Genomic DNA, 12,123 nt, shown 5'->3' on the forward strand with positions numbered 1-12,123 from the left:
ATCACAGTAGAGTAACATTTTAAGCCAATAAGCTGCAGGATGTACACCTAAACAGACCTCCTAGAAAGCTTACCAGAAAATGGGGACTGGGTAGGGAAAGAAATTATAAAAGATCAACAAACTGCCAACCCACAGACTGCTGAGACTGTCACAGCCGGATGGGGTGGCCAGGGTGCCACAAACCCAAAGAAGCAAAGTTTCAAGATAATATAAAATTTACAAAGTTTTGTACATAAGCTATTCAAGATTTCTCCAGCACTGACGGATACAGAGCACAATGAGATGGCACTTTTAGAGACAGCAACTTCAAACCCAGAAAAGGGTAATGAGATGAGTTTCACATGGCTAAATCAGTGGCAAAAACACAATCTTCTTTCTTTCTTTCCTTCCTTCCTTCCCTTCTTTCTTTCTTTCTTTCTTTCTTTCTTTCTTTCCTTCCTTCCTTCCTTCCTTCCTTCCTTCCTTCCTTCCTTCCTTCCTTCCTTCCTTCCTTCCTTCCTTCCCTTCCTTTCTTTCTTTCTTTCTTTCTTTCTTTCTTTCTTTCTTTCTTTCTTTCTTTCTTTCTTTCTTTCTTTCTTCTTTCTTTCTTTCTTTCTTTCTTTCTTTCTTTCTTTCTTTCTTTCTTTCTTTCTTTCTTTCTTTCTTTCTTTCTTTCTCTTTCTCTCTCTTTCTTTCAAGGAGGCAGGAAAGCAATTAAGTGGTCACCTCAACATAAGGGGGCATGATCCATTCTGTTAAGCAGTTGGGAGGGGGTAGAGCTGGGACAAAATTTTGGTCTCAGAGGTCTTACCATCTTAATTTGGTCACTTCTAATGAAAAAAAATAAAAATAGAAATAACATTATCCAAAGATATCTTAAAGCTGAAAACTTGAACAGCACAGTTTTTGTTTTTGTTGTTTGGCTAACTCCTCCTGGAATCACCTTTCTGGTTTAGCTAGTACTTTGTACAGAGCAATGAGGTTTCCCATAGTGGAGTCTCCCTGGGCTCTGTTTGGCTCTCAGTGAGGCAGGCCTATACCTTTTCTTCTCCTCTATGGAGAGGGGAATATGCACTAAGGTGAAAAGTCACCTTCCAAAAGTGAGAAACGGATTCGATTGCTGCTTCAGGGCTGTGGAATTATTTTGAATGTTTTACAAATGTTTGCTACAAAGCAACAAAAAGGTAATTACAAAATGTGTACATCACAACATGCGTTTTAAAGACACTATGCATTGTGCTCACATTCCCTTAAATGTTGTTTCCGAAGGTGCTCAGCCTCTAGCCCAGCTGGAATGTCCGAAAAAAAGGCAGAGACAATTTGGCGAAAAACACATAGGGAAGGAGGGGGCAGCGAAAGGAGAAAGCAGCCTTCCAGTTAAAGATCAGCTCTCAGTTAAAGGTCAGCTTCCGGCAAGCTGGCCTCAGGCAGAGTCTGGGTCAGAGGGAGGAGCAGCAGCAGGGTGGGACTGGGGCATTCAACATCTCATTCAGGTCAAGCAGAGTCTGGTCCAGCATCCTTTGTGTCCAGCATCCAAAGGTGCTCCTCTTTGGTGCATTTCAGTTTATCTTCCAAGTCATCAATTGTCTTTTCCAGCTTGGCTACCGATCTCTCAGCAAACTCAGCACCGGTCTCTGCCTCCTTGAGTTTATCAGTAAGAATCTTGATCTCTTCCTCATATTTGTCTTCTTTTTGAGAGTACTTTTCTTCAACAGCACTCAGACACTTCAGGTTCTGGTCCATCAGTCTAATCTGCTCATCCATCTCTCGGCAACGGGACTCTGCCAGCTCAGCTTGTTCCTCTGTGCGTTCCAAGTCTCCTTCAATGATCACCAACTTACGAGCCACCTCTTCATACTTCCTATCTGCCTCTTCTGCAATGTGCTTAGCTTCTTTGAGTTGGATTTCCTGGAGTTTCATCTTTTCTTCATCTTTTAAGGCCCGGTTTTCAATAACCTTCATACATCTCTCACTCTCATCAACAGCTTTTTCCACTTCTTCCAGTTTTTGTAGGGCTGTGGCCAGGCGCTCCTGAGCACAGTCCAGCTCCTCTTCAACCAGCTGGATCCTATGGTTCAAGGAGGCCACCTCAGCCTCAGCCTGTTCCCGGGCCCGCCTTTCTCCCTCAACTTCTCGTTGGCGGCGCTCAGCTCGCTCCTCTGCATCATCTGCCTGCTGCTGCAGAACCTGGATCTTGCGCTTCACTGCCTCGATGGTGGTGATCCCAGCCATGGTGCCCACCCAGCTTCTGCTCGCGCTCCGGTTCCTGCCTCCTTTGCTCGGCGTTGCAGCCTCCTCTCACCCTTACTTCCCCCGATTATGGCTTGGTACCATCTTCTTTCCTGAGTCATGAGCTCCACTTCAACCTCAGAAGACTTTAATACCTAAAGAAACTTCAGGATATCTAAGCATCTTCTGGCATATATATATATGGGGGAAGTATGGCTGCCCCCACTATAACACGTAATGTTTTCCTCTGTAGACACAGCATACATAGTATCAAGACCCCTGTCCATTACTCCAAATAATCCAGCTTTCTGTAGGGCAGAGACAGGAAGTGAGGAAAATTCCATAGCCCTGGCCCTGCAAAATAGCTTCTACTGTCCTTTCAAAGATGGCAATAGGAGAATATATGGACTTGGAGACAAGGTATAGAAGCAGCTTCTCTGTTGGCTTTTAAAAATATATTTCTGGCTGGGTTCGGTGGCTCACGCCTGTAATCCCAGTACTGTGAGAGGCCAAGGCAGGTTGATCGCTTCAGCTCAGGAGTTCGAGACCAGCCTGGACAACATGGCAAAACTCTGTCTCTACTAAAAGTACAAAAAAAAGAAAAAAAATAGCTGGGCATGGTGCCGCATGCCTGTAGTCCCAGCTACTGGGGAGTCTGAGGTGGGAGGACTGCTTGAGCCCAGTAGGAGAGAGAGGTTTCAGTGAGCCGAGATTGTGCTACTAGTTGTACTTCCCCTGCACTGGAAGCAGGGAAATAAGGGGTGTATAAGTTGTACAGGGGCCAAGGAAAAACTTTCCCTTTACCCTCCTGAAATTTCAGTAAAATCTGCCTGGGTGACAGAGTGAGTTCTTGTCTCAAGAAAAAAAAAAAATACACACACACACACACACACACACATAATCACATACAATAAACTTTATCTCATAAGATAAAACTGAGTTTAGTAGTTCATTTACATTACTACTTGCATTATCTATATAGATTAAAAAGTTACCAACCTTTACATTTCACTCTTTTTTTTGAGACAGGATCTCATTCTATCACCCAGGGTGGAGTGCAGCGGTATGATCTTGGCTCACTACAGCCTCAACTTCCTGGGCTGAAGTAATCCTTCCACCTCAACCTCTCGAGTAGCTGGGACTACAGGCATGCGCCTCCACACCCAACTAATTTACTTTTTTTTTTTTTTTTTGAGACGGAGTCTTGATCTGTCGCCCAGGCTGGAGTGCAGTGGCGTGATCTTGGCTCACTGCAAGCTCTGTCTCCCCGGTTCAGGTCATTCTCCTGCCTCAGCCTCCCAAGTAGCTGGAACTATAGGCGCCCGCCACCACGCCTGGCTAATTTTTTGTATTTTTAGTAGAGACAGGGTTTCACCACGTTAGCCAGGATGGTCTCGATCACCTGACCTCGTGATCCACCCGCCGTGGCCTCCCAAAGTGCTGGGATTACAGGCGTGAGCCACCGTGCCCGGCCCTAAAATTTTTTGTAGAGACAAGGTCTCCCTATGTAGCCCAGCTACCCTTGAACTCCTGGGCTCAAGCTAACCTCCCGCCTCAGCCTCCTAAAGTTCTGGGATTACAGGCATGAGCCAGCATGCCTGGCCTAAATTTCACTTTTCTAGACTTTTATCTGTGCTACTTTTGTACCTCAATTCATTGTCATCTTAAAATACCACCCAGAGTGAATGTAAAGTTTAATTATCAGTTAATTTTACAGTAGAGTTTAATTGTATTTTAGATTGTTTTACAGATTATGTAGTAATGCAAAATTGTGACTGAATTAAAAATATTTTATTATAAAAGTAGTGTATTTTGTGTAAACAGAAATAGTTGAGAAAAAAAGAAATTGTCCTGATTTTTTTCTTCTCATTTAAATTCCACTGGCAGGAGTCACAACAATTTCGTATGTATCATTACAGCTGTTTCGGCATGTACAATATTTCCCCACAAATGAACTTATGGTACACACACACAATCTTATGACTAGCATTCTCTACTTAACAATCTATCAATGCCATGTAGATATTTCACAGTATGATACACTGTAATATATTTCATTGTCTCTGGACTACAATTAAAATGATTTTAGATTTTCACTATTACAAATCCTGCGACAATAAATAACTTTGTAATATATGTTTTTACATGCTTATGTGATATATCTGTACGGTAAATTTCTAGAAATGGAATTGCTGGGTCAAAGAGCAGACGTATTTGAAATTTGGATAAATACTATGAAAATGCCATCCAAAAAGCTTGTGCCAACCTGTGCTCTTACCAGCAGCATGTGTCGGAGAGTGTCTGTTTTTAATCTTTGCCAATCTGGCAGTAAAACATGACATAACATTGTTATTTTAATATGGATTTATTTAATAAAAAATGTGATCTAGCACCTTATCAGATATTTATTAACCATTTTTTTTTTCTGAACTGTATTCTTTTTGTGGCTGGATTTTTTTGTACTGCAGGTAATTTCCAAGAAAGAATATATGTAATTTTGAATTTGACATTACAATGCCTGTTTTTTTTTTTTTTTTTGAGATGGAGTTTTGCTGTGTCACCAGGCTGTAGTGCAGTGGCACGATCTTGGCTCACTGCAACCTCTGCCTCCCAGGTTCAAGTGATTCTCCTGCCTCAGCCTCCCGAGTAGCTGGGATTACAGGAGCATGCCACCACACCTGGCTAAGTTTTGTATTTTTAGCAGAGATGGGGTTTCACCATGTTAGTCAGGCTGGTCTCGAACTCCTGACCTCATGATCCGCTCGTCTTGACCTCCCAAAGTACTGGGATTATAGGTGTGAGCCACCACACCTGGCCATTTTTTTTTTTTTTTTTTTTTGAGACGGAGTCTCGCTCTGTCGCCCAGGCTGGAGTGCAGTGGACGGATCTCAGCTCACTGCAAGCTCTGCCTCCCGGGTTTACACCATTCTCCTGCCTCAGCCTCCCAAGTAGCTGGGACTACAGGCGGCTGCCACCTCGCCTAGCTAGTTTTTTGTATTTTTTAGTAGAGACGGGGTTTCACCGTGTTAGCCAGGATGGTCTCGATCTCCTGACCTCGTGATCCACCCGTCTCGGCCTCCCAAAGTGCTGGGATTACAGGCTTAAGCCACCGTGCCCAGCCACCTGGCCTTTTTTTTTTTTTTGAGACAGAGTCTGGCTCTGTTGCTGAGGCTGGAGTGCCGTGGTGTGATCTCGGCTCACTGCAACCTCTGTCTCCCGGGTTCAAGCGATTCTCCTGCTTCAGCCTCCCGAGTAGTGGGATTACAGGCCCCTGCCACCATGCCCAGCTAATTTTTGTATTTTTAGTGGAGATGGGGTTCCACCATGTTGGCCAGGATGGTCTCAAACTCCTGACCTCAAGTGATCCACCCACCCCAGCCTCCCAAAGTGCTGGGATTACAGGTGTGAGCCACTGCACTCAGCTAATGCCTGAAATTTTTAAAGACAGCAGTTAAATTTAGAACTAGATTGTTGCCAAGTTCAAAATATAATGAAATAGTGATTTTTGATATGAGAAAAGATATTCAGTTCATCTGGGTCCCCATAGAGCCTCCCCTTTTCCACAATGCAAAGTGGCAGTCTGCTTGCATCTGCATTTTCACTCTTAAAACCCAGAATTAGAGTTTCAGAGATTGGCATCCTCTTTAAACTCACATTATCTTTCTTTTGTTAATTTATTTTATTTTATTTTTCCATAAGTTATTAGGGTACAGGTGGTATTTGGTTACATGAGTAAGTTCTTTAGTGGTGATTTGTGAGATTATGGGGTACCCATCACCCAAGCAGTATACATTGCACCATATTTGAGTCTTTTATCCCTAGTCTCCCTCCCACTCTTCCCCCCAAGGCCCCAAGGTCCATTGTATCATTCTTATGCCTTTGCATCCTCATAGCTTATATCCCCCACATATCAGTGAGAACTTACAGTGTTTGGTTTTCCATTCCTGAGTTACATCACTTAGAATAATAGTCTCCAATCTCATCTAGGTCACTGCAAATGCTGTTAATTCATTCCTTTTTATGGCTGCATAGTATTCCATTGCATATATATACCACAGTTTCTTTCTGTTTTTTTTTGTTTTTGTTTTTTGTTTTTTGTTTTTGAGACTGAATCTCGCACTGTTGTCTGGGCTGGAGTGCAGTGTGCAGTGGTGTGATCTCAGCTCACAGCAACCTCCACCTCCCAGGTTCAAGAGATTCTCCTGCCTCAGCCTCCCAAGTGGCTGGGATTACAGGTGCCCACCACCACCGTGCCAGCTAATTTTTTTCTTTTTTTTTTTTTTTTGTATTTTTAGTGGAGACAGGATTTCACCATGTTGACCAGGCTGGTCTTGAACTCCTCACCTTGTGATCCACCCACCTCAGTCTCCCAAAGTGCTGGAATTATAGGTGTGAACCACCACACCTGGCCATACCAGTCTTTGCCCATTCAGTATGATATTGGCTGTGGGTTTGTCAAAAATAGCTCTTATTATTTTGAGATACATTCCATCAATATCGAATTTATTGAGAGTTTTTAGCATGAAGGGCTGTTGAATTTTGTCAAAGGCCTTTTCTGCATCTATTGAGATAATCATGTGGTTTTTGTCTTTGATTCTGTTTATATTCTGGATTACATTTATTGATTTGCGCATGTTGAACCAGCGTTGCATCCCAGGGATGAAGCCCCTTTGATCATGGTGGATAAGCTTTTTGATGTGCTGCTGGATTTGGTTTGCCAGTATTTTATTGAGGATTTTTGCATCGATGTTCATCAGGGATATTGGTATAAAATTCTCTTTTTTTGTTGTATCTCTGTCAGGCTTTGGTATCAGGATGATGTTGGCCTCCTAAAATGAGTTAGGGAGGATTCCCTCTTTTTCTATTGATTGGAAGAGCTTCAGAAGGAATGGTACCAACTCCTCCTTGTACCTCTGGTAGAATTTGACTGTGAATCTGTCTGGTCCTGGACTTTTTTTGGTTGGTAGGCTATTAATTATTGCTTCAATTTCAGAGCCTACTATTGGTCTATTCAGGGATTCAACTTCTTCCTGGTTTAGTCTTGGGAGAGTGTAAGTGTTCAGGAAATTATCCGTTTCTTCTAGGTTTTCTAGCTTATTTGCGTAGAGGTGTTTATAGTATTCTCTGATGGTAGTTTGTATTTCTGTGTGATCGGTGGTGATATCCCCTTTATCACTTTTTATTGTGTCTATTTTATTCTTCTCTCTTTTCTTCTTTATTAGTCTTGCTAGCAGTCTATCAATTTTGTTGATCTTTTCAAAAAACCAGCTCCTGGATTCATTGATTTTTTTGGAGGGTTTTTTGTGTCTCTATCTCCTTCAGTTCTGCTCTGATCTTAGTTATTTCTTGCCTTCTGCTAGCTTTGGAATGTGTTTGCTCTTGCGTCTCTAGTTCTTTTAATTGTGATGTTAGGGTGTCAATTTTAGATCTTTCCTGCTTTCTCTTATGGGCATTTAGTGCCATAAATTTCCCTCTACACACTGCTTTAAATGTGTCCCAGAGATTCTGGTATGTCTTGTCTTTGTTCTCATTGGTTTCAAAGAACATCTTTATTTCTGCATTCATTTCGTTATGTACCCAGTAGTCATTCAGGAGCAGGTTGTTCAGTTTCCGTGTAGTTGAGCAGTTTTGATTGAGTTTCTTAGTTCTGAGTTCTAGTTTGATTGCATTGTGGTCTGAGAGACAGTTTGTTATAATTTCTGTTCTTGTACATTTGTTGAGGAGTGCTTTACTTCCAACTATGTGGTCAATTTTGGAATAAGTGTGATGTGGTGCTGAGAAGAATGTATATTCTGTTGATTTGGGGTGGAGAGTTCTGTAGATGTCTATTAGGTCCACTTGGTGCAGAGTTGAGTTCAATTCCTGGATATCCTTGTTAACTTTCTGTCTCGTTGATCTGTCTAATGTTGACAGTGGGGTGTTAAAGTCTCCCATTATTATTGTATGGGAGTCTAAGTCTCTTTGTAAGTCTCTAAGGACTTGCTTTATGAATCTGGGTGCTCCTGTACTGGGTGCACATATATTTAGGATAGTTAGCTCTTCCTGATGAATTGATTCTTTTACCATTATGTAATGGCCTTCTTTGTCTCTTTTGATCTTTGTTGGTTTAAAGTCTGTTTTATCAGAGACTAGTATTGCAACCCCTGCTTTTTTTTGTTTTCCATTTGCTTGGTAGATCTTCCTCCATCCCTTTATTTTGAGCCTATGTGTGTCTCTGCATGTGAGATGGGTCTCCTGAATACAGCAAACTGATGAGTCTTGACTCTTTATCCAATTTGCCAGTCTGTGTCTTTTAATTGACCATTTAGTCCATTTACATTTAAGGTTAATATTGTTATGTGTGAACTTCATCCTGTCATTATGATATTAGCTGGTTATTTTGCTTGTTGGTTGATGCAGTGTCTTCCTAGCATCGATGGAGTTTACATTTCGACATGTTTTTGCAATGGCTGGTATCTGTTGTTCCTTTCCATGTTTAGTGCTTCCTTCAGGATCTGTTGTATGGCAGGCCTGGTGGTGACAAAATCTCTAAGCATTTGCTTGTTTGTAAAGGATTTTATTTCTCCTTCACTTATGAAACTTAGTTTGGCTGGATATGAAATTCTGGGTTGAAAATTCTTTTCTTTAAGAATGTTGAATATTGGCCGCCACTCTCTTCTGACTTGGAGAGTTTCTGCTGAGAGATCTGCTGTTAGTCTGATGGGCTTCCCTTTGTGGGTAACCCGACCTTTCTCTCTGGCTGCCCTTAACATTTTTTCCTTCATTTCAACTTTAGTGAATCTGACAATTATATGTCTTGGAGTTGCTTTTCTCAAGGAGTATCTTGGTGGCATTCTCTGTATTTCCTGAATTTGAATGTTGGCCTGCCTTACCAGGTTGGGGAAGTTCTCCTGGATGATATCCTGAAGAGTGTTTTCCAACTTGGTTCCATTTTCCCCATCACTTTCAGGCACACCAGTCAGACGTAGATTTGGTCTTTTCACATAATCCCATATTTCTTGGAGGCTTTGTTCATTTCTTTTTACTTTTTTTTCTCTACACTTCTCTTCTCGCTTCATTTCATTCATTTGATCTTCAATCGCTGATACTCTTTCTTCCAGTTGATGGAGTCAGTTACTGAAGCTTGTGCATTTGTCATGTAGTAGCCTGCCTACAGAGGCAGGCCGGCCTCCTTGAGCTGTGGTGGGCTCTACCCAATTCGAGCTTCATGGAGGCTTTGTTTACCTACTTAAGCCTCAGCAATGGTGGGTGCCCCTCCCTGAGCCTCACTGCTGCCTTGCAGTTAGATCTCAGACTGCTGTGCTAGCAATGAGGGAGGCTCTGTGGGCGTGGGACCCTCTGGGCCAGGTGTGGGATATAACCTCCTGGTGTGCCGTTTGCTAAGACCCTTGGTAAAGCCTGGTATTAGGGTGGGAGTTACCTGATTTTCCAGGTGTTGTGTGTCTCAATTTCCTTTTGCTAAGAAAAGGAATTCCCTTCCCCCTTGCGCTTCCCAGGTGAGGTGATGCCTTGCCCTGCTTCAGCTCTCACTGGTCGGGCTGCACCCGCGGACCAGCGCCAAGTGTCCGACATGCCCCAGTGAGATGAACCTGGTACCTCAGTTGAAAATGCAGAAATCACCCATCTTCTATGTCCCTCATATTGGGAATTGGAGGCTGGAGCTGTTCCTATTCGGCCATCTTGGGTGTGCCCCTCGGTACCATTGGTTTCATTGTGCTCTTTGTTGCCTAAGTACTTTGGTTTTTTGTTTGTTTGTTTTTGCTTTTTAACTTGTATTTTTGTTTTATAGGTCCTGTGTGATTTATGCTTTAAAGAAGTTATGTTTTGATGTGTTTCCAGGATTTGCTTCAAGATTTAGAGCTACTTTTAGCAGTTCTTGTAGTGGTGATTTGGTAATGGCGAATTCTCTCAGCATTTGTTTGTGTGAAAATGACTGTATCTTTCCTTCATATATGATGTTTAGTTTCACTGGATACAAAATTCTTGGCTGATATTTGTTTTGTTTGAGGAGGCTGAAGATAGGTCCCCAGTCCCTTCTAGCTTGTAGGGTTTCTGCTGAGAAATCTGCTGTTAATCTGATAGGTGTTCCTTCATAAGTTACTTGGTGCTTCTGTCTCACAGCTCTTGAGATTCTTTCCTTCTTCCTAACTTTGGATAACCTGATGACAACGTACCTAGGTGAAGATCTTTTTGTGATGAATTTCCCAGGTGTTCTTTGTGCTTCTTATATTTGGTTTTCTAGGTTTCTTGCAAGGCCAGGGAAGTTTTCCTTGATTATTTTCCCAAATATGTTTTTCAGACTTTTAGAATTCTCTTCTTCTTCAGAGGAAGAATAATACACTAATTATTCTTAGGTTTGGTCATTTAACATAATCCCAGACTTTTGGAATGCTTTGTTCATATTTTTTTATTAGTTTTTCTTTGTCTTTGTTGGATTGGGTTAATTTGAAGACCTTGTCTTTGAGCTCTGAATTTTTTTCTTCTACTTGTTCAATTCTATTGCTGAGACTTTCCAGGGAATTTTGCATTTTTAAAACTGTGTCCAAGGTTTCCTGAATTTTTTATTGTTTGTCCTTTAAGCTATCTATTTCCATGAATATTTCTCCCTTCCCTTCTTGTATCATGTTTTGGATTTCCTTGCATTGGGCTTTGCCTTTCTCTGGTCCCTCCCTGATTAGCTTAATAACTAACTCCCTGAATTCTTTTTCAGGTAAATCAGGGGTTTCTTCTTGGTTTGGCTCCATTGCTGGTGAACTAGTGTAGTTTTTGGGGGGTGGTGAAGAGCCTCGTTTTGTCATATTATGAGGATTGTTTTTCTGGTTCCTTCTCATTTGGGTAGCCTCTGTCAGAGGGAAGGTCTAGGGCTGAAGACTGTTGTTCAGATTTTTTTGTTCCACGGGGTGTTCCCTTGTTGTAGTTCTCTCCTCCTTTTCCTGTGGATGTGGCTTCCTGTGAGCCAAACTGCAGTGATTGTTGTCTCTCTTCTAGGTCTAGCCACTTAGCGAGTCTACCCAGCCACAGGCTGGAACTGGGGTTGTCTGCACAGGGTCCTGTGATGTGAACTGTCTATGGGTCTCTCAGCCACAGATACAGCACCTGTTCCAGTGGAGGAGGCGGAGGGTGCAATGTGCAATGGACTCTGTGAAAGTCCTTAGGTTTGGTGGTTTAATATTCTATTTCAGTGCTGACTGGCCTCCTGCCAGGTGGTGGTGTTTTCCAGAAACCATCAGCTGCAGTAGTGTGGAGAGGGATGGGCGGTGGGCGAGGCCCTAGAACTCCCAAGATTATGTGCCCTTTGTCTTCCACTACCAGGGTGGATAGGGAAGGACCATCAGGGTAGGGTTAGGTGTGTCTGAGCGCAGCCTCTCCTTGGGCAGGTCTTGCTGCTGCTGCTGCTATGGGGGATGGGGGTGATATTTCCAGGTCACTGGAGTTGTGTACCTAGGAGGATTATGGTTGCCTCTGCTGAGTCATGCAGGTCGTCAGGAAAATGGGGGGGGGAAAGTCGGCAGTCATAGGCTTCACCCAGCTCCCCCACATAAATTGAAGGGCTGGTCTCACTCCCATTGTGCCTGCCTCAACGACCCCAAGTCTGTTTCCAGGCAGAGGGCAAGATGGGCTTGAAAATTTGCCCGAGGCTATATGCCTCCCAGCTGTGAAAGAAAAGGACTCTAGTTCTTCCTCAGCCTGTGAAGTCTGCACACTGAATTCTCACCCTCCCCCTAGTTCTGGCCAGGAGGCTTCTCACCCTGTTCAAATTGTTACAAAGTTCAGCTAGAGTTTTCCTTCTCCCTGTGGAGTTTTACCCCTGCTCCTCTGGCCACCCTCCTGTTGGATCCCTGTGGTGCCAGGCAGGAATAGGTTGCCTGGGGACCCAGCAAGCTCCCAGGGCCTTTCTGCTGCTTCCTCTATGTC

At 43.0% G+C, this 12,123-nt stretch overlaps 1 pseudogene across 1 annotated transcript; it reads right to left on the reverse strand.

The window, feature by feature from the left end:
* Nucleotides 1–667: 667 nt before the first annotated feature.
* LOC101014688 lies at nt 668–2,289 on the reverse strand (annotated as a pseudogene). The gene has a single exon (XR_161984.5). The product of XR_161984.5 is annotated as a tropomyosin alpha-3 chain pseudogene (transcript).
* Nucleotides 2,290–12,123: the final 9,834 nt, after the last annotated feature.

Source organism: Papio anubis, chromosome 9 (genome assembly GCF_008728515.1).
Source record: "Papio anubis isolate 15944 chromosome 9, Panubis1.0, whole genome shotgun sequence".
Taxonomy (NCBI): domain Eukaryota; kingdom Metazoa; phylum Chordata; class Mammalia; order Primates; family Cercopithecidae; genus Papio; species Papio anubis.